The sequence below is a fragment of the Aotus nancymaae genome, unplaced genomic scaffold (assembly GCF_030222135.1).
Source record: "Aotus nancymaae isolate 86718 unplaced genomic scaffold, 86718_ANA_hifiasm-v0.15.2.pri h1tg000141l, whole genome shotgun sequence".
Lineage (NCBI taxonomy): Eukaryota > Metazoa > Chordata > Mammalia > Primates > Aotidae > Aotus > Aotus nancymaae.
This window is the reverse complement of record NW_026988556.1, coordinates 266,051-284,192: the sequence shown is the minus strand read 5'-3', so window position 1 is coordinate 284,192 and position 18,142 is coordinate 266,051. Positions and strand designations below refer to the sequence as shown.

The 18,142-nt window shown below is 41.0% G+C and overlaps 1 non-coding gene across 1 annotated transcript; it reads left to right on the top strand.

Annotated features, from left to right (window-relative positions):
• Positions 1 to 1,619: 1,619 nt before the first annotated feature.
• On the top strand, positions 1,620 to 1,726 carry LOC135272909 (U6 spliceosomal RNA). The gene has a single exon (XR_010340837.1). It is a non-coding gene; the product is annotated as a U6 spliceosomal RNA (small nuclear RNA).
• The last annotated feature ends 16,416 nt before the right edge of the window (positions 1,727 to 18,142 follow it).

Genomic DNA, 18,142 nt, shown 5'->3' with positions numbered 1-18,142 from the left:
CTCCGAAAGTCCGCACCCGGCAGATTTTGTTTTTTTTAATAAGATGGGGTTTCACTATGACCGCCGGGCTGATCTTTAACTATTGACCTCAGTTGATCCACCCACTTCGGCCTCCCAAAGTGCTGGGATAACTGGCGTGAACCACGGCGCCCGGCCCAATCTCTCTGATTTTTAAAAATAAAGTTGGCTGGGCATGGTGACTCATGCCTGTAATCCAAGCACTTCGGAGACCAAGGTGGGCAGATCACCTGAGGTTGTGGGTTCAAGACCAGCCTGACCAACACAGTGAAATCTCATCTTTTAAAAAAAATAATAAATTAATTAAAAAATAAATAAATTTAAGGCTGGGTGTGAGGGCTCACGCCCATTATACATGCACTTTGGGAGACTGAGGTGAGTGGAACACCTGAGGTCAGCAGTTTGAAAGCAGCCTGGCCAACATGATGAAACCCATCTCTTCTAAAAATACAAAAAAATTTGTTGAGCATGGTGGCGAGGACCTGTAATCTCAGCTCCTCAGGAGGCTGAGGGAAGAGAATCATTTGAACCGGGGAGGCAGAGTTTGCAGTGAGCCAAGATCCTGAATCCGTACTGCAGCCCAGGCAACAAGAACAAAACTCTGTCTCAAAAGTAAATAAAACAAGAAATAATTAAATAATAATGTTTAGACTGGGCACAGTGGCTCACCCTTGAAATCTCAGCATTTTGGGAGACTGAGAAAGGAAGATCATTTGAGGCTAGGAGTTTGAAACCAGCCGGGGTGACAGAACAAGATCCCGTCTCTACAAAACTTTAGCTGGGCGTGGTGCTGTGCACCTGTATTCCTAGCTACTCAGGAAGCTGAGGTGGGAGGCTTGCTTAAGGCCTAGAAGTGGGAGGCTGCAGTAAGCTAGGATTGCACCACTGTACTCCAGCCTGAGGGACAGAGCAAGATCATTTCTGTAAAAAAAAAAAACAAATATAATCTTCCTTTTTTGAGACAGACTCTTGCTCTGTCACCCAGGCTGGAGTGCAGTGGCGCGATCTTGGCTCACTGCAACCTCGGCCGTACGGGTTCAAGTGATCCTCCTGCCTCAACCTCCTAAGTAGCTGGGATTACAGACGCACACCACCATATCTGGCTAATTTTTTTTATTTTAGGAGAGACAGGCTTACACCAGCTTGGTCAGGTTGGCCTTGAACTGCTGACCTCGTGATCCACCCGTCTCTGCCTCCCAAAGTGTTGGGATTACAGGCCTGATCCACTGCGCTGGGCCATAATCTGAATTTTTCAGAAGGTTTTTAGATTAAAAGGTTTACAGGGCTGGGCATGGAGGCTCTTGCCTATAATCCCAGCACTTTGTGGGACACCGGTGGGTGGATCACCTGAGGTCGGGAGTTCAAGACCAGCCTGACCAACATGGTGAAATCTCATCTTTAAAAAAAAAAAATTAAGTTGGACACGGTGGCCCATACCTGTAATCCTGGCACTTTGGAAGGCTGAGGTGGGCTGATCATTAGGCCAGAGGTTCGAGACTAGCCTGACCAACATAGTGAAACCCATTCTTTGTAAAAATAAAATAAAATAAAATAAAATAAAATAAAATAAAATAAAATAAAATAAAAAATTACCTGGGCATGTGCTCGCTTCGGCAGCACATACACTAAGATTAGAAAGATACAGAGAAGATTAGCATTGCCCCTGCACGAGGATGACATGCAAATTCATGAAGCGTTCCATATTTTTTTGTTGTTGTTTTTAAAAATCAAATAAAAGTAAATATAAATTGAAAGTTTAAAAAAAAAGAAAATTAGCTGGGCACGGTGGTGGACACCTGTAAACCCAGCTACTTGGGAGGCTGAGGCAGGAGAAAGGCTTGAACCAAGGAGGCAGAGGTTGCAATGAGCCAAGATCACACCATTGCACTCTGGCCTGGGTGACAAGAGGGAAACTGTATCTCATAAAAAGGCGGGTCAAGGGGGACATATCCAGCATCTCGTTTTTACAATTGTAGACACTGATCTCGCTGATTTTATTTATTTATTTATTTTTTGAGACGGAGTTTCGCTCTTGCTACCCAGGCTGGAGTGCAATGGCAGGATCTCGGCTCACCGCAACCTCCGTCTCCTGGTTTAAGGCAATTCTCCGGCCTCAGCCTTCTGAGTAGCTGGGATTACAGGCACGCGCCACCATGCCCAACTAATTTTTTGTATTCTGAGTAGAGACGGGGTTTCACCATGTTGAACAGGATGTTCTCGATCTCTTCATGTCGTGATCCACCCGCCTTAGCCTAAAAAAGTGCCGGGATTACAGGCGTCAGCCACCGCGCCCAGAAGATTTTTTTTTTTTTTTTTTGAGACGGAGTTTCGCTCTTGTAACCCAGACTGGAGTGCAATGGCGCGATGTCGCCTCAACGCAATGTCCGCCTCCTGGGTTCAAGCAATTCTCCTGCCTCAGCCTCCCGAGTGGCTGGAATTACAGGCGTGAGTCACCGAGCCGGGAAGATTTTTTTTTTTGAGACGGAGTTTTGCTCATGTTACCCAGGCTGGAGTGCAACGGCACGATCTCCGCTCACCGCCACTTCTGCCTCCTGGGTTCAGGCAACTCTCCTGCCTCAGCCTCCCGAGTAGCTGGGATTAAAGGCATGCGCCACCATGCCCAGCTAATTTTTTGTATTTTTAGTAGAGACGGGCTTTCACCATGTTGACCAGGATGGTCTCGATCTCTTGACTTCGTGATCCACCCGCCTCAGCCTCCCAAAGTGCTGGGATTACAGGCGTGAGCCACCGCACCCGGCAGATTTCCTTGTTTTTAATAAGATGGGGTTTCACCATGACAGCCAGGCTGATCTTTAACTATTGACCTCAGGTCATCCACCCACTTCGGCCTCCCAAAGTGCTAGGATTACTGACGTGAGCCATGGCGCCCGGCCCAATCTCTCTGATTTTTAAAAATAAAGTTGGCTGGGCATGGTGACTCATGCCTGTAATCCAAGCACTTCGGAGACCAAGGTGGGCAGATCACCTGAGGTTGTGGGTTCAAGACCAGCCTGACCAACACGGTGAAATCCCATCTTTTAAAAAAAATAATAAATAAATTAAAAAATAAATAAATTTAAGGCTGGGTGTGAGGGCTCACGCCCATTATACATGCACTTTGGGAGACTGAGGTGAGTGGAACACCTGAGGTAAGCAGTTCGAAAGCAGCCTGGCCAACATGATGAAACCTGTCTCTTCTAAAAATACAAAAAAAATTGTTGAGCATGGTGGCGAGGACCTGTAATCTCAGCTCCTCAGGAGGCTGAGGGAAGAGGATCACTTGAAACTGGGAGGCAGAGTTTGCAGTGAGCCAAGATCCTGAAACCGTACTGCAGCCTAGGCAACAAGAACAAAACTCTGTCTCAAAAGTAAATAAAACAAGAAATAATTAAATAATAAAGTTTAGACTGGGCACAGTGGCTCACCCCTGAAATCCCAGCATTTTGGGAGACTGAAAAAGGAAGATCGTTTGAGGCTAGGAGTTTGAAACCAGCCAGGGTGACAGAACAAGATCCCATCTCTACAAAACTTCAGCTGGGTGTGGTGTTGTGCCCCTGTAGTCCTAGCTACTCAGGAAGCTGAGGTGGGAGGCTTGCTTAAGGCCTAGAAGCGGGAGGCTGCAGTAAGCTAGGATTGCACCACTGTACTCCAGCCTGAGGGACAGAGCAAGATCATTTCTGTAAAAAAAAATAAACAAATGTAATCTTCCATTTTTTGAGATAGACTCTTGCTCTGTCACCCAGGCTGGAGTGCAGTGGTGTGATCTTGGCTCACTGCAACCTCGACCGTCCGGGTTCAAGTGATCCTCCTGCCTCACCCTCCTGAGTAGCTGGGATTACAGGCACGTGCCACCATGTCCAGCTATTTTTTTTGTATTTTTAGTAGAGACGGGGTTTCACCATGTTGACCAGGATGGTGTCGATCTCTTGACCTCATGATCCACCCGCCTCAGCCTCCTGAAGTGCTGGGATTACAGGCATGAGCCACTGTGCCCGGCCCAGTTGTTTGTATATGTACAAAAGATTACTGTTGACTGTAATCACGCCATTGTGCCATGAGATCCTACTCATTCACTCTATCTTGACCTTCAGTGTCTTTATCTACAAAATGCCCAGTACTGTTTGTAAGGCTTAAGTAGAGATTATTTACATAAAGTAGCTGGCTACTTTATGTACTCAATAAACAATACTTGTTATTATTACATTTATAACTTATTTTTAGGTCTGTTACTGAATAGTCCCCATCTTTTCCAGAAAAATTAGAAAAGTCAGAAGAGCAATAATGAAATGGACACATTGCTATATTTCTATTAACTAACAACAGTAAGTTTGTTAGGTAATTTTATAGAGATTCAAAACTACATTATGTTGAGTTCCTCAGGGTTTCATATAGTTATATACGACCATAGGTCCAGGTGAGGCATCTGAGACACCACAGACAATCAGTTAAAGTGGGCAGGCAGAGGCCCTGGGTCACAGTGAGGACAAAAGAGGGCAAGGCAAATCCATCCTCACAGGACCCTGCCGATCCTGCTGCTGCTGGGCAGAGCAGCGGCCGCCACAGACCTGGGATTCACCATTAGCCTATATACTGGCACATGCCACTCCCTGGAAAAGGCAGTACTGCCCCACGTAGCACAAAAAGACTGTTAATCAGTCACCCTAAAGGATTTCTCCATCTTGTTAAACGTGTAGAAGGATCATGACAGTCCAGCTGTTGCTCAGATGGACATGGATGAAGATGGAAGTCAGTGTGAGGCTGATTCCTGCCCTCAGGAGGGCAGCCCTGGGAGTCCAGCACACTGTGCCCAGACTGCTCACAGCTGTGTATACTTTTCCCTCCTGAGTGATACGAGTGGGTGGGGAATGTGGGGATTGTTTGGCCGGAGCAGCTGCCATAACCTGGTGAAGCTGGGTCTGGAGAGCGTTCACCCTGACTGGAGCCTCATCTGCCTGGAAACTAGAGATCAGCAGCCACGTTGTGTGGTTCATATTTAAGTCCCAGCTCCACCAGCCTGTCAGCTTCATGCCCTCCACTCCCTCAGCAGCACTGTGGGTGTGAGAGGACCTGGCTCACAGGTTCATAGGAGTGAACAACCTGCTTTCTATTAGGGACATTATCCTGGTGGCAGAGACTGCATAATGCCTTGTCTCTCTCTCTCTCTGACTGTCCTAGACTGCTGGGCAGGGAAGAGGGAGGCTGGGGGAAGAAGGGATGAAGGGAAAAATCCAAAAACACCTATTAATTGTCAAATGATATTACCAAAGCATATTTTGTATTTCAACAGTTCTTATCCTTTGGGTTTCCAATTGTTTCTGTTTAATTTTAAACTAAAATCTATTTCCTTACCCAGCAGCATCTCTTTTCTTCTTCCACACAGAGATGCATTTTTATTACTAGTCTGTTGGCAGTGCTAATTTTATTCTCCATAGCACATTCCTGATTGCATGAAATTAAATAAGGCAGGTGTGAAGGTGACAAACAAAACAAAATATATGACTTATATGACAGACTGATTGGTTTGGTAGAGGACAGGGTAAAAACAGCAAATGTTATTCTATATAAAGATTAGGGCGAAAGGCCCAATAGAGTCACATGCTGACTCTGTTCCGAGCTCACTGTATAGCACATTGGGTTGCTGTCATGTGTAGTCTACATTTAATACTTTGAGATGAGTAGCTGATATTACTGCCGTTTTACAGGTAAAAAAAAACTGAGACATAAGAAATTAAAGGCAGCCTAAAATACAAGTGTTAGCCAATTTGGCTGGATTTCAAATTGGTGTTCTTTTTTTCTCATAGTGAACCAAGTTATGAATACCAAAGTATATTGATGTTTCTTGCTCCTCTTATCCGGGAAACTCTGAGGAGCCCTTAGGGAAACGTTTCAGAAGCAGCCTCGTTATTCTATCATATTGAACCGTTTATCCTTCCTAGTTCTCTCCTTTCTCTCGTGGCACTGGGTACTGTCCAACATTATAATATGTGTCTGTTCATTTAGAATTGTGTTTAATGGTGGTAGAAATTTTAATTAGCAGTTATTTACAGCACCTAGAATAATACCTGGCTTCTAGTAGGCATTAAATAAATACTTAAGGAATGAGTGCATGAATCCATCCTCCTCCACTGCATCAGGCTGCTTACTTACCCCCATGCTCTGCATTGGCTGGAGATTCTAAGAAGGGAAGGCTGCTGGCCCTGCCTACCCAGCACAGAGCACTTTCTATCCTTGCTCATTGACTGCCCACTTTGGAGAAGCAGGCCCCGTGGTTGTGAAACCTTTTGTCTGACTTAGGATGTAATTTCTAGCCCTGAACTCCTTTTGACCATCAAGAAATTCACCTGGGATGTCCTTGTATAATAAAATTGCTCTTAAAACTCCCTGAAATGCTGAGGAAAGCCAGGTTAAAGAACCCTCATTTTACCTACAATATTTACCAGGAGACTCAGATCATTCAGTCCTAGTATCTGTGAAAGTAAGTCATCTGAGAGTCAGAGCAAACGTATTTCAATAAATAAGAACTGGCAAGTTTATTTTAATAAATAAGACTGTAGAGATCAAATGCAAACTATTTACTAGTCCCACATGCCCTCTAAAACCTTTAAAAGAAAGCCAGAATATCAACATCAGTTCGCTTTTTATTTCTCTTCCTTGGAAATTTTGAACCTAATGTTAAGTTTGCTTTGAGAAGAGAGAAGAAAATATAAAATGTGCTTATATCCAAGGCCAACTGGTATGCCCTGTAGGGCCCTTCTGACTTAAAAAAATAGCATTAGTTCAGGTGCCTAAGCTCTAGTAGGGCCTCTAATTTATGGTACTTTCTGCTACAGAGATGATCTCCAAACTTTAAAATTTGGATCAGATGGTACAAACTGTGGTTGCCCAGCTGCAGCTGGCACCAGGTGTATTTTTTGACCTGGATGACTTTTATTTTCATTGCCAACATTTCAAAATTGGGAGATTTCACAGTAAAATTTGTATTTTCATATCTCTTGAAATATCACATTTCCCATACTAGACCTGCATGCTGTCATGGCTAAACACTGGGCTAGAGCTGAATAGTGGCTGCCCTTGAACAGGGCCTGGACTTGCCACTTTGTCCTGGTTCTCTCTGTTCTCTAAGCATTTCCCATGCTTGCTTCCCTCAAATACTTGTCCAGCTCCCACCAAATTTAGGCAGCAACTGATTCAAAGCTGGCTTAAAAACTCCACTCTTGGTCATACCTCATACCTTTGCTCTCTCCTCCTCAAAGTACTGTGTCTTTCTTTGGATCTGTATTTTTTATAGCAATGCCCAGGTTTCACCAGCATGGCCAAATTGATTGGAACCTTTTGGGAATGACTCAGAAAGCTGATTTGGAGATTGGCCTGTGTCTCTGCCATTTTACTGAGATGGGAATATTTGATTCAGTGTGTGCAAAATGAAAGAAGATAGACTGTAGCTTTCTCCTCCTTCCTGAGCTTTATCCCATCAGGAGGAGCCTCAATAGCAATCCTCAGTAGACCTTCAACGTGCTGTGCTAATAACTAGAGCCAGCACCAGCTATCATGTCTGTACAGCAGGGTAAGCGCATTGACAGTCCTCTTCCTGCCCACCCACTCCTTTTGATACTTAACACTCTTCTTCTTTTGCAGCCTGTTTTAGTTGGCTTTTATGTGACCCAGTGGATACAAACCTTAATGTCAGTGCCATTAAATCAGTACCTACAAAAAAAAAATCTGAAAATGCTAAGCCCTGACAGGAAGAATGTCCCAATTACTACTGATAAAAGTACGGTGAGCTAAAAACAAAAGTAACTTCAGCAAGGAGGAAGGATGAAGGTGCAGCTCCTCTGGCTCACTTGGAATATGCAAGGAGTCTCAAGAACTAATCTTCTTTGCTAAGCGTATGTGTACCTATTTTAAGATAGATTCTTTTAAATTTAGTTCACTGGTTGAAAGGGCCATTGATGGTTCCTTTACAAGGATAGGTTTTTAAGACTCCAGGACTTTTAGTAAGAGTGAGTGAGTGTGTGTGTGTGTGTGTGTGTGCGTGCAATGAACATGCAATGAAAAGAGAAGATATTAACTGCTGTCTTCTCCAAGATCCATGTATTTGAGATGTCATGGAGTTTGCACTGTATGTCCCCAGGGCCATCAGAGGAATCAGTAGGGCTCGTGTTAGGAACAATCATGCCAACTTTCCATGAGCTTCAGAGAGAATTTTGTGTGCTGTCCTGAGATCTGATCTGAGTTTTTGATGGATATAAAAGACATGGAAAATTTTTACATACGGGGAATATGTTTTGTTGCTATATGTGAAAAACAACTATTACCTTTAAAATACTATTCTCCTTTTTAATCAACTGTCTCCTCCTTATCATTTAAAACTCTATTCAAGAAACCTTTAGAGCTCCCATCTCCTTCCTTATCTGAGCAAGGGATACCTTCTCTTTGCTCAAAATGGCATCTGTAATCCTCCGGTACACTGTCTTGTGATCATCACTATGTCTCTTGTGAGACTCCAGGCAGTATCCTTTTGAAAGACATGTCTGTTTCTTTCATCTTTTTATCCTCAGTGTCTAGCACATAATAGAAGTGCAGTATTTGATGACTGAATTTTAAAAGTGAGTGGATAATTGAATGAATGAATAGAGGAATATATGCATTTTTTAGTGATTGCCAGCTTAGCATAATTTCTGGTTTTTTACATATGATTGAACTAAAATATATCTCCTGTGGTGACTTGTCATTTTGTTCTATTTTATGGATTTGCATATTCTGACTTTAAGTTCTAGTATATGGCATGTTTTAGTTGAGTATAAGTATGAAGCATTTTTTTCCCAATTGGTAATTGAAATATTCTATGAAAATATGCAGTGTTGAAAAAAGGGACTTGGCCTTAAAGTGAGGGCAAAATGGAAGCATTTACTAACATATTGACAGGTTTGGTTATAGCAGCACTGAGGAACTTCATAGAAATTATTTTTACTTCTAGGCCACTTCTTCTACAAGGAGAAGATCCATGGAGATTTGCCAACTTCTTTATAGATCCGGAATCTTAGTGTAGGAAAGGAAAAAAACACCTCAGAATGCTCAGATATATTCCACCTTATGGACGTCTTTTTGCTGCATTTTTTAAAAATTAGATTTGAATGCCATTAGAGGAAGCATACAGTCTCTAAAGGCACATTTTTATGGTAGCTGCCCAACTCCCGAAGACATTTACTCCCTCCATTCTGTCTATCCATTTCTGTACACACTTTTTAAAAATACTTTAAGTCCTGGGATACATGTGCAGAATGTGCAGGTTTGTTACATATGTATACACATGCTATGGTGGGTGGCTGCATCCATCAACCCATCGTCTACATTAGATATTTCTAATGCTATCCTTCCTCTAGGCCCCCACCCCCCAACAGGCCCTGGTGTATGATATTCCACTCCTTGTGTCCGTGTATTCTCACTTGTGAGTGAGAACATGCAGTGTTTGGTTTTCTGTTCCTATGTCAGTTTGCTGAGAATGATGGTTTCCAGCTTCATCCATCCCTCTACCTGCAAAGGACATGAACTCGTCTTTTTTTATGACTGCATAGTATTCCGTGGTGCATATGTGCCACATTTTCTTTATCCAGTCTAAATTGATGGGCATTTGGGTTGATTACAAGTCTTTGCTATTGTGAATAGTGCTACAATAATCATACATGTGCATGTGCCTTTATAGTAGAATGATTTATAATCCTTTAGGTATATATCCAGTAGTGGGGTTGCTGGATCAAATGGTGTTTCTAGTTCTAGATCCTTGAGGAATCACCACACTGTCTTCCACAATGGTTGAACTAATTTACACTCCCACCAACAGTGTAAAAGTGTTCCTATTTCTCCACATCCTCTCCAGCATCTTTTGTTTTCTGACTCTTAATGATCATCATTCTAACTAGCATAAGATGGTATCTCATTGTGATTTTAATTTGCACTTCTCTAATGACCAGTGATGTTGAGCTTTTTTTCATATATTTGTTGGCTGCATAAATGTCTCCTTTTGAATCCTGTCTGTTCATATCCTTTGCCCACTTTTTGATGGGATTATTTTTTTCTTGTAAATTTAAAGTTTAAGTTCCTTGTAGATTCTGGATATTAGTCCTTTGTCAGATAGATAGATAGCAAAAATTTTCTCACATGCCTGTTTATTCTGATGGTAGTTTCTTGCTGTGCAGAAGCTCTTTAGTTTAATTAGATACCATTTTTCAATTTTGACTTTTGTGGCCATTGCTTTTAGTGTTTTAGTCATGAAGTCTTTTCCCATGCCTATATCCTGATTGGTATTGCCTAGGTTTTCTTCTAGGGTTTTTATGGTGTTAGGTCTATCCATTTTTATATATCTTACTCTCGTTACCTCTTACTGTAGAGGTGTAAGGACTTACCCATGGTCATGGAGTTCAAGCCTTTTGCCTTTCAATTCACTACAACCTCGCTGTATTTGTAGGCACCTTGGAGAGTCCCATCTCCAGCAACAACAATGAAGGCAATTTTTTTAGTGATTTAAAATGAGAGCATTTGAGTCAAAAAGTCTCGAAAAGCAAAAAGATCTTTCCCTGTAAGGCAAACATTCATTGAACTGAAACTTTAAAGAAAGTGTGTTGCTTTTGTTGATGGCCTCATGCATGAGAGCTTTGTTTTCTGTTTAAGAGCCAGCTTAAACCCAAGCCTTAAATGTGTTTGATGCAGGAGGCTTGGCTTTAGTGGGGGACTCTACAGATAAAATAGTTTCAAAACCCACTACACCTCCAAAAATACTCCAGAAAGTAAAACCATGTTAGAAGTTTGCCTTTAGTTTTTAGCACGTAGAGGGTACAAAGAGACTCTAAAGTAGCTATAACTCTTTCTTTAAACTTATGCTATCAATGGGGAATTTAAACTCAACAGAATTGATATTAACAAATAAAATGTAGACTAAAAAATGCAATGATATGATATAGGATTATTTCTATTTAGTAAATATAATAGCATAGAGTGTATAGATGAAACAACTGCTGAAATGAATAGAAAAACCACATAATTTGCTATGAAATTGTCGACTTATCAGTTTGAAAAGAATATCAGGAGGTCATTCATTCACTGACTAAGCATGTGGTTCTTCCCCTTGCTGATGAGTAGCCCTTAATTATCCCAGACAGATAAGGAACACTGGAGGTTGTGATTTCCAGAGAAGTTGTTTCCATTATTATCTTAAGTAACTCATCCAAAACCAACCAAACAAAACCCAAAAATGTTCTATCATCTTGAAATTATATTTCATCTTCAGTAAAAATGGAGAATAAGCTTATTATCTTAAAAGCCCTTTACATACTTGAAATACTCATCATTAAAATTTTCCTCACTGCTACTTCTCCAAGCTGAATAAAATTATATTTTCTAACCTTGTAGGTCACTTTTTCACTCTACCCTACTTCTGACATACATGTCAATGAAAATTAGGACAGACTACAAAAACTTTTTGGAAAAAAAAGAAAATTTAGTCTATTCAATCTCCATTGAACTTTATTCTGCTTTGCTTATGATAAGCTCTGTATCAGTCACTGTGAAAACCAGTCCTCTGAAACAAATTTCTGATATCTCCTCTGTAATACATCACTTGGATAGATTATGTTTTCAGGACCATGTTGGGAAAAGGACCTTAAAGTTCCATCTAGTTCAAGATTTTGTGTTGTTTCTTGTATAACGATACCTGTTGGTGAATGTCAGAGGAAACACAAAATCTTGGACATTATAAACTACAGGGTTTGTTTGTTTCTGTGCAGGTTCATAACATTTATCAGATTCTCTAAAGTGTTGGTTACCTCTAAAAAGTTAAAAATCATTAAACAATACATCCTTACCTCCCCATTCATTTTTAACTCGAGTGTTTATACAGTTGGCCTGAAATCCATACGTTAACAGCCTTTGGATTTCCAACCTGATAGTATGGTGTATCTTGCAGGTGATCATAGCAGATACCTACCAGGAACTGGAAAGTAGAGAGGACTTGGTGTAGTATTTCCACATAGCACTGTCAGTAAAACTGTCTTGGACATCATGACCAAATAGTCTGTTTGAAATGTCAGGAATCCATTTGGACATTATCATTTTAATGTCCATAACGGACATTATATGGTGGGGCAGAGTTGGGAAATACATGAAAAGGTGAGTATTCTGCCATTATATCACAGGTATTTAGCTTTAAAATGAGAGATATTTATATATTTTAAGAGCCAAAGAACTGTACAATCCAGTTAAGTGGTATAGCTACCTGAGTGACACTTACAGACTCTAATCTCACTTGCAGTTTGGTTACAGTGTGACTGAAATCTTAGGAACCTAGTTATATGACCACCAACTTTAGTTTGAAGTCCCTCACATAGACTATAAATAGTGCTCACGATCTCCCACCAGTTTTGCCAAGACTCTAGTGACTTGGTCAAAATGAACAGTGGTGTTCATAGTTGGGAAAGAAGTCATCATCTCTTTTTACTAGGGAGTTAAAAGAGTAAAATTTTAAATTAAATACAGCAGTATTTGAGAGAATCAAAACTAACAGCATGCTTTTGTGTTAAAAAGGAATCCAGGTTTATTTGGTATTTAAGGTTTCTGTAATGCTTAAGAGAATTGGTTCTGTTAAACAGACCAGCCTCATAATTTCAATATAAAATGCGTAATTGAGTAATTGATTTAGGCTTAAGGTTTTTGGTTGAAATATTACTAAATTGACCTACAGTGCTGGAATATTTAAAAGAATTTGATTTACCATATTGATAAATTTAATTCATTTGATTTCAGAGATTTACTTAATAACTCAGGAAGGTTTAAAGTCAGACAATTGAAGTACTTAAAGGAAATCAAATATATTAAATTTATAAATGAATTTTAAAATGTTTGAAGAGGTTTAATTGTTTATAAATGGTGCTTATAAATAGTGTTTATAAATATTCTTGTAAGTACCCTTAAAAGCAATTGCTGAACTTTACTAGACTATAAACAGAATTATATTTGTAAGCTGAAATAAGAAGCTTAAGGAAAAAGTAGGCTTTTAAATTTATTTTAGACTTTTAAATTTATAACCTGAAAAATCAAATATTAATAATTAAACCAAAGTGCCTTCAGACTAATCTTTTCTGAGCATAAAGGTCAATCTCAAGGACTCCAAAAACTTTATACACAACACATACTTTTTGTTTTAGACTTAGGATTGTTCTTCATCTCCACAGAGAAGCATACACTCTCTTTTGTTCTAGAATCATGCAGCGCTCTGGCTAGCAGTAGTTTTCCTTTTTCCATGTTTGCTAGACATATTTTTTGCTAGGAAAGGAAAAATCAGTGCAAGTGTAATATTTGGGAAACAAAGAGTGGTGGGGATTGTGGAATCTTCATACACACTGTACCTGATTAGAGCTGGGTGGTTATTGCAACGTCGTAAAACTTTTGGGGGTTTTATCCCCAGAAGTCCAAGTTTAGTGTTGGTTCCAGTTTTTAAAACATCTGGTGGGGGATTTGGGGGGAATTACCAAAATCTCCACCTGAGACTGAATCAGTGAGTGACTCACTTGTTTTCGAGCTCTGGTATATTGGAACTGGGAGTGGTGGCCCATGCCTGTAATCCTAGCTACTTGGGAGGCTGAGGCAGGAGAATCACTTAAACCTGGGAGGCAGAAATTGCAGTGCGCTGAGATCACGCCTCTGCACACCAGCCCCAGCAACAATGCATGACTATGTCTCAAAAAAAAAAGTGCTCTGAACAGGGATATAGCTTGGATGTCCACTGTCCCCTTGTCAATACCTACCTCAGTTGTAGAGCATGGCAACTTTCCAAGTGCCTCTAGGGTCACCTCCTACCAAAGTGTTAGTGGATAATGTGGTTTTCACTGAAGATTTTTAAGAATAGATGGGAGAGGAAGTTTATTGTATATGCTTATGCACATCTCACATTAAGAAACAAGAAACTATTAAAAATTCTCTTATTATACGTTACTTTTCTTCAGTCTTTTCTACATGGTTGTTCTTCCTGGAGCAGAATGGAGAGCAGCGGTGGTGATTTTCATTTTTTCCTCCTCAACTTTCACACAGTACCCAGGCTCCTAGGCATCTGTCTTCTTTCCTAAATTCCCTTAGGGCACTAGAAGTTCCATTCCCCTTATTAAGCAGAGTACTCCGGCTTTGTCTTCCACCTAAGTTTTCTGGGCTCTGGGTGGTGGTGGTTGTGTGGCTGCAGCTGCTGGGGGTATATAAGTAACTTTTTTTGGTTTGATGGAAGCCTGTAACAAATGTCAGTATCTATAAGTGACACCGAAAGCCCATGTTTTCTAGTTCGCTGTAGTCCACTGTAACTTACTTTGTTTTTGACTTTTCTTCTTCCTGCAGAAGCAGCTGCTCTTGCTGCCCTAGACCTCTGCCATTTCAGTGCACCCTGGGCTTGACTTCTGGTGCAAGCACCAATTTCTTTTTCCTTAAGTGCTTTCCATGGTTGCTGAAGCCCACTCAGCTTTCCCTCAACCACCACCCACTCCTCCACCCTTGGGCAGGCAGCAGGTTGGAAAGTGCTGGACAATTAAGGCCTTATCCCACCCCCAGCATCCCATAATGGGAGTTGGTAGATGACTATACTTCCTGTCTCAGGTGGGTTAAATTTTGAGGCACATTTCATTTATTTTATTTACTTTTTGAGACAGAATTTTGCTCTTGTTGCCCAGGCTGGAGTGCAATGGCACGATCTTGGCTCACTGCAACCTCTGCCTCCTGGGTTCAAGTGATTCTTCTGCCTCAGCCTCCCGAATAACTAGGATTACAGGCATGGGCCACCATGCCCAGCTAATTAATTTTGTATTTTTAGTAGAGACAGGGTTTCTCCATGTTGGTCAGGCCGGTCTTGAACTCCCGACATCCAATGATCCCCCCTCCTCACAAAGTGCTGGGATTACAGGCATGAGCCACTGTGCCCGGCCTTGAGGCATATTTTCTATGCCACTTCCTAGAATTCCCCAATGAGATGAAGCTCTGCTTGTCCATTGTGGTAATTTATTGACAATGAACCTTTTATTAGCTCACTTCCCTTTTCCTGTCTCATGTTTTTGCTGGAGTTGCCCCAAATCACCTCACACTTGCATTCTAATATTCTCCTCCTGATCTACTTCTGGGGGAACTGAAACTATAAAATATTTTTCAAACCAAAAGTCATTTTAATGAAATTAATTAGTCATAGAATTTAGTTAGCCCCCAGTAATCTTATAGGAAAGCATGGATTTTCTATATAACTCAGGCCCAGCACTTTTACTCAATTCAAAGAGAAATGTGCTTGGACAGCAGGATGGCCTCAGTTATGGTTGCCCAAGTATTAGACAAGGGAATTCTCTCCAGAAATTTTGATTCAATGATTAGAATTTTAATCATGCCGACCCCTAACTGTTTTCTGACAAAATCACATCCCAGTTATGCCGTCCCAGCTTAAGGAAGAAAATGATGTTGGTGTGGTTGATGAGAGAGTTTACTCTTTAGGTTCTTCCCCAGTCGTCTTCATACAGTTCAAAATGTCTGCACTAATGATTTTCTGCTCAACGCTGTTGGGAGGCCTCCTATACTCTTGGGCCTAATGGATGCATGCAAAGTAGTTCATTATTCCTCCACTAAAGGTTTTCTGTCTGCCTCTCAATCACCTTAGTTGGTGACTCAACTACTCCCAGGAAGTTTGCTTCGGGGAAGACATTTAAAATTTCTAACCACTGACCAGGGAGTGGCTTACTCACCCAAAGGATGCAATCTATTCATGCTGACATAGGCTGTCTAATGCAAACATTATAAAGTATTCATAAGCCTCCCCTTTGCCTCAAAATAGAACCCATTTCTCTGTTTGGGGAAGATATTAGAGCCTTAAATGCCTCAAAAATGAGTCTGCTCCCTTCTGGTTCTAATTGTCTCTCTCTTCCTTTGAGGGTGACTCTGGGATGCTCCGCTTTTCTTAGCCATCTGTCCTTTTGCGTTGCTCTCGCCTCATCTCCCTGTCTCACTTTTCCCTTCAGCCGTGTTTACAGTTCTTTTTCTGGAGGGGTGGTTGTGGAGTTGACTTCCCAGGGGAAAAAAAGATGAAATATTCATGAGAAAGATAGTGTGGGCTTACGGGATCTGGAAGAAGGCACACTGAATATATAGTAAATGAAAAAATTTAAACATGTTAATTTTAATACTTTAACAAGCACTGGCATGTCTGTAGTCCCTTTCAAGATGTAAGTCTTCTCAAAGCTGGATAGCCTGTGTTAGTTATTTTAGTCATGCGTGTTTTTTCCTCTCTGTCATTAAATTAGAATATGATTACCTCCCACAGACAAAATCGCACCTTTGAGTACTAAGTAATATAATTTATTTCATAAATAGGATCAAAACACCTTTATTAGATGCTAGTGACTAGGGGAAAAACAGCATTTTATTAACATTTTAGTATTGACTCTCTTTTATTATATTTAATCAGAATGGGATTTTGACAGCAATCCAGAGATGTACTCTCTACTTTTATCTGTGCTTCAGCTACCTTGCTTGAAGAATGCTTGTTTTTGTTTTTCTCTTAACCCAGAAACCAAACCATTTGCAATGGATTCTTTTGAAAACCACAAGAGCTACATGTTTAGTGTGTCTGTGATCTGGGGTCCTAGTGGTTTCTTTCTCTTGATATGTTCAAATGAAAAGGCCCACAAAGAAGCTAATGTGCAGAGTCCAAGGTGGAGAATTATTGAAGATACTGACTTTCTTCCTCCTTCTCTTTCCTTTCTTTTCTATTTTCAACAAATATTTATTTAACACTTGGGAACATAGCAGTCAACAACAACAAAAAAATCCTTTTCCTTGTGGATCTGAAGGTTATGAGGAGCTAGACAATAAAAATAAAGAAATACTTGCTACCCCAAGGGCTGAGTCCCTCATTCAGCATGCCTTTTCCAAATGACTGTTCTATGCAAGTACTGAAGTACAGTGTGCCACCTACCGTCTGAGGCCCCATGCTGCTGGACAGTCACATTTGGACATTTTGGAAAGCTTTTTCCCTGGAGATGATAAAAATAGGATAGCAACTCGTTTCTAGTTGAGGCATAAAAAAACTACTGTGAAATTTAGAGGACACATTAAAGGTCATTTAAAAAGCTGGCTCTGCCATTTGCTGGCAAGGTGAACTCGGTCAGGTTATTTGACTTCTCTGTCCTAGTCTGTGCTGTAAAAATGATCGCAGAAACACCTGCCTTCTCAGGTGGTTGTGAGGGTTAAATGAGTTAATATTTGTCTTGTACCTCAAAGAGTGCCCCTGGCATGCAGTTAGTGACATGCAAATGTTAGTTATTTGGTCTCTTCTCTCACCTAAGGCTTGAGCTTTCCATCCCTATTGGATTGGTTAGCCAGCTTCTGCTTAAACAACTCTGCTGATGGGAACCTGGAACCTTTTGAAAGGCCCTCGTGAACTTCTGACTATCGCTTCACCTGCTACTGTTTTCTCATGTGGAGCTGAAATCTTACTTACTCACTTGGCTTCTACCCTGTGGTCTTTCTCCTTGGATATCATCCAGAGCAGTTCCAGCCCTCCTTTCACATGACACCTCTGGACATTTGAAAAGAGGATGTACCATTGGAGAGTACTTTTTACTGGGGCTGAATATCCCAGGCCCCACAACTTTCTCCCAAAGCACACGATTTCCAAGTATTTTCTAGTCTCGTTCAGGTTTTTAGATGGACCAGACACCAGCTGCTTCTTCATATAATGTGATGTGGGGTCTCCTAACCATCCCAGGTAATAGGATGAAATGGCCAGGTGTGAATAAATGGCCTAGTGGTACCCATAGTTCTGGACTATACAAGGAGAAAGACAGAGGCAGTCTTGCTCTCATGAAACTTGCATTTTGTTGTGAAGACAAGTAATAATCAAGTGAAGGAATATGAACATTTCAGTTGATGCTACTTTAGATTGGGTGGACAGAGAAGGCCTCTTTGAGTAAGTGCTACTGAGATGAGACCTCAAGCTTGGGAAGGAATGCTCTACATAGAGGGAAGAACACAAGTAAATACTTTGAAGAGAGAATAAGCTTAGCTGTGAGCTCAAGCTGCAGAAAACTAGCTCATGTTGCTGGAGCAGAGGGAGCAG